The sequence below is a fragment of the Octopus bimaculoides genome, chromosome 3 (assembly GCF_046866305.1).
Source record: "Octopus bimaculoides isolate indiv1 chromosome 3, ASM4686630v1, whole genome shotgun sequence".
In the NCBI taxonomy this organism is placed as follows: Eukaryota; Metazoa; Mollusca; class Cephalopoda; order Octopoda; family Octopodidae; genus Octopus; species Octopus bimaculoides.
The window spans coordinates 94,424,806-94,429,805 of NC_142930.1; the positions used below are offsets into that span (position 1 = coordinate 94,424,806).

Genomic DNA, 5,000 nt, shown 5'->3' on the forward strand with positions numbered 1-5,000 from the left:
TGTAATCAAACTGCCGCCACAACACAATCTTTCAATGCTCATTTATCTCTACAGAAAATTACTCTGACAGTGTTCACTACAGAATATATTACAACTTAAAATCAATTAAAAAATATTGTTTGAAAATATTTTTTGTAATTTATAAATCAATTTTAAATCACTGTTTGTAAGTACTTTTTCTGATGTTATAAATCTTTCAAAAGGAATATTCCAAAAGACAGTCTGTCTGCTCTTCTGTTTATTCTGGCACTGAATCCACGATCACTCCTTTTTAAAAAAAATGTCCAGCGGTTAAGAGTTAGAAGACGAATAGGAGTTTGATTAGAAATGGCGCATTGCACACCCATACGCACATCCACAAACTTCCGCTCAACAGCATTCCATTCTCACTGACAACACATACGTACTTATTGTTATACCATTCTCTTTGCGGCAATAAGCAAATAACAAACTTCATATTAAACTGCTATCTGCAACACTATTACACTATTGTTCAATATACCTTCTTTGTATTTGACACTCATATTCTACTGTCTTGAACTTTGTCTGTTTTTACTTTTTTTGACAAAAAAAATTGCGTATTTGTACTTTTATCTCGGAAATTAAGCGTTGCTATTACTTAGCTAATCGCAGTGCAAAAGAAAATGGGTAAAAATTCAGCAAAATAACTATGAATTCAGTGAACAGTAGAAACTTAACTTTTTGGAGGTTTTTTTTTGTAACGAGTGCTTCAAGAAAATCATTGTCAGTCGTTTCTGAAAATCGCTTCTTTCGTAATAAAAGCCACGTTTTTATACACATTTTTAAACACATAATACCGGGTGAAAAACTGAATCTAATGATTGGCTCTGCGTTAAGAGAATATTATATTACATAAAAGAAAAAAAAATCAAAGGAAATTATATATATTTGTTGCAAGAAATTGTACGATCACGAGTATATCTTCCTCTGACAAGATTTTATTGTTTACTTAATTCTTTGCCTGAGTAAGAAAAAATTATTAGGCCATCCCAAAATATTTGCAGAATCATTTGTGAAAAGTTTTCGAAATAAAAATAAAAATTCTCTGGGAAAGAAATATTTACGACACTCAGTTAAGAAATCTCACGTGTTTCATCTTAGCATCTATGATTTATAGTTTATTCCCTAAAACGTTAGACAAATAAATAGCATATAATAAACCCAAATAAACATTTTAACCAAATGAGTTCATATTTCTTATTCCTAGTCTCACTTGTATCCATTTGATGAGGGAACTTGAAAAATACACGATTGGATCCGGGGAGGACAGACACACCAGCCTGAAATTTAGCTTCGTTTGAGACGACCTGAAAGTAGATACTACAATATAAATGATACCAAGAACACCTTTGATCTGGTAACGACATTCTCGAAGGATACCAGGCTGCAGTTTGATTCAGATAAATGCTTCTGATTGCAAAACGAGTAAATAACTTCAAGTCAGACAATAACATTTTTTTCGAAGGTGTCCGGCGATGAAGGCTGCGAGTACATATATATATATATATATATATATATATATATATATATATATATATATATGAATGAAAATATATCATAGGATTGCAGTCTAATAGGGAAAGTATAATGAGAGAACCTTAGAGTTTCCTGCAATCGATAGAACAGTAGCTTATCGAGTATTTACTACAGTCACGTCAACATTTGGGCAACTTCATTATATGTTGTATGAGATCTGGGTTATTGATGTCAAAACCCCTCAAACTATTAACTGCTACCAGAAATGCCAATATCACTCGTAATATTGGCCACCCCTACCTAAACGAAAGCAATGAGGCCGCGTTTTAATACCGATTTTAAAAGAATTTGTATAATCATATTTCTGCAAGAGCATCTAAAGACACTGTGCATAGAATACAATTCTTAGATCTAGTCTATATAGATGAATTGAATAGCATCCTTCGAGTTCCAAAAGCGCTCCTCAAAGTATTCTCTGACCGATGAACTAGGATGCATATCAAGGAATGTTGCGCAATTCTACCGGAAGAAAGCATCATGCTGCCTATTTATCAAAAGAAGGTTATTCATATTTATTCTGTCAGAAAAATTATTCAGAGTGAACATCAGCATATCTATGTTACTATGTAGTCTATCTTAGTCCGAGAACCGTTATATTAGTACTCACACTCAAAAGTAAGTTTTTGCCACCCAACGCAGAAAATTAAAATCAGAATATTTCTTATAGTATAACAATTAGAATGCAAGTACACTATTTAAATGTGACAAACGACGTAGATAGTGTACAATGAACACGGAAGTAGTGACCACATCATAATCAGCAGTACAGAAAATGTCACTGCGATATTTTCTTACTATAAGAGATGATGTAATGGCAAAAATGATGCATTTGCAATCTGTACAAAGGATAACCCGAAGATAACAATATAGGTTATAGTAATATACAAGACATACTTACCCATAATAGGAAACAGTACTAATGCATAGTTCCTGTCATAACCACTGAAACATTTTGGTGCGGCAGAACAGACATAATGATCTACAGAAGAAAAGAAAGTATACCCATTGCAAGAAATTTGTTATTGAACAGATGTTAACATAATAATATTAAAGATATAAAGAAATAAATATCTGCGCATTATCAATTATGAATCGTTATACACTACACCTGGACTGTAATTTTAGAGTCATCCCTGAAATTATTTGAAATTATTTGTAATTATTGGAGATTTGTTTGTTGTGTAATCGACTACTTCATCACCAATCTTGAGAAGCTGGGCTTCACAAAATCAGAAAGGACAAATCTAATCAATAAATTATGATTAGAAACCATTAAAGGAGTAGTGAGAATATATAAAACATCCCCGGTTAATCATCTGTAAATGGTATACACACACAAACAGTTATATATGTACACATACACAAGTAAAAGCATACAGATGCGAGTAAGCAAGTAAATACATGCTCAATAAATATAGTGCTAAATATCTACATGTTCAACATTAATGTAATATAATGATTTATCACAATGCAACAACAATGCCTCTTCTAGCATAGAGTCTTCTGGCGTACACAATGAACACAGTTCAGCGCTTTATAACTTACTTTTATTTCAATATGTATGCCTCGAGATTTTTTCTTATTTAGCTAAGTGCATGTTATATTATCTTTTATACCGCTGAGTCTTCATACTGTAGCACTATATGTACTGAAGTATATTAATGATAAAATGTTATTGCGAATCTACTAAGTCGACTGTTTCGAATACTTTCTCTCTCAAAAGTGTTATCCTCTATCACTCTGAAATAAGCTAAATATACAATAGACGACAATGATACACTTATCACAAGACACGCTATCAAATCTCTGATTTTTCAACAAAAATGCTAGTATATATTTTGAATGAGCCTTTACTCAAGCTGTTCATTCGACCTCGTCAGAAAGATGCTAACTCGTTGATTTTGATGTCCTATACAGAAAACTTAAATGAGGATCATGGATGTAGCCCAGTATAAAGATAACAGATTGATCTTATCACATTATGCCGATGACGTACGTTACAAAAATGTAGTAAATATATAACCAAACATGTAATAATTTCGGCCTAAAAATTATCGTTACCCGTAACTTAAGTATTGCACTTTTAGAATTTATTCTGCTCGTAGTTAGCTACATATGTGATCCACATGGTGGTCTTAACGAAGATTACGTTTACACAATGAACACACCTGCACATAATTTTCTAATGTCCAAATAGTTTCTAACCAATATTAAAAGAAAGAAATCTTCCACAAAGCCACAACTAATTGAAATGCGTGACTCGTAACCAAAGTTTATCAAGATAGGGTTTAATATATCGCTAATCATCTGCCACACACACAGAAGAAAATATGTAGATATATAGTCACACCAAGCTTTATTCAAAAGAACTTTACTCGTTTATGTATATCTATATATAATGCAATCAGAAAGTGATACACTTCAAGAAATCTTCACATGCAAAATAAAAATATAACGGCTTTGAACCAGGCACGAAAGGCTGAAGCAGTATCTACAAGGTAGAGGTCACATCGACGAATTCAAATCTAGCTACTGACCACAAACATGTCGATATGGTACAGAGTAGAGTTGAACATATTTCATCCATAGTTACACTTTCCGTGGCAAGGACAATTAGAGTATATCAATATTTTCCAGTTATTTTTGGACTTTGAAAGAACATAACACAATATTCGACATAAAAATTGAAAGATGTAGACCATCCTTGAAAGATGTAGACCATCCTTGAAAGATGTAGACCATCCTTGAAAGATGTAGACCATCCTTGAAAGATGTAGACCATCCTTGAAAGATGTAGACCATCCTTGAAAGATGTAGACCATCCTTGAAAGATGTAGACCATGCAGAACTGAAATAATTTTCAAATTATTTCTTTCAGTTTTGTTGACACTTTATGGCTGAAAGATGGTCTATGATTGAGGTTGTAGCTGCTGAACTTCCTTGAATGTATCCTTGAATGGTTGGCTGGTCCGGTATCATCGTTAGAAAAAGTCTTGTACACTTCGAGCATACGCTTTTCAACAGAAAGAAATAAGAGATTAAAAAAAACAGAGAGGGAATGAAAATATGTGTATATACATGCATATTTCCTCACAGATGCTCACAAACAAACACATACGCACATAATCTGAGCTGCTCATGAACAACACAGTCAAATGTTTCATCAACTGCTATCACGTACGATCTCTCGTGGCTATTATTATGTTAACCATAGAATTATAAACAGAGCTTTTAAGGATATTGTACTGAAGCAACGTAAAATAAAGTGTCTTTCTCAAGAATGCAACGCACAGCCCAGTCTCGGAATTGAACCTACTACCTCATGATTGTGAGCTCGACGCTCTAACCATTGAGCTATGCGCCTTGATGTACGTAAACGTACTCATAAGTAAAAGCATTTATACACATCTCTGTATACAGATATAGATATACTCACACTACAC

At 33.2% G+C, this 5,000-nt stretch overlaps 1 protein-coding gene across 2 annotated transcripts in view; it reads right to left on the minus strand.

The window, feature by feature from the left end:
- The window catches only part of LOC106880955 (neuronal acetylcholine receptor subunit alpha-10), a 608,885-nt gene that overhangs the window by 499,955 nt on the left and 103,930 nt on the right, over positions 1-5,000 (minus strand). For both annotated transcript variants that reach the window (XM_089349378.1, XM_089349377.1), the window contains exon 2: positions 2,456-2,536. The gene's annotated coding sequence lies outside the window, so the exon portion shown is untranslated. The remainder of the gene's footprint in view (positions 1-2,455; positions 2,537-5,000) is intronic.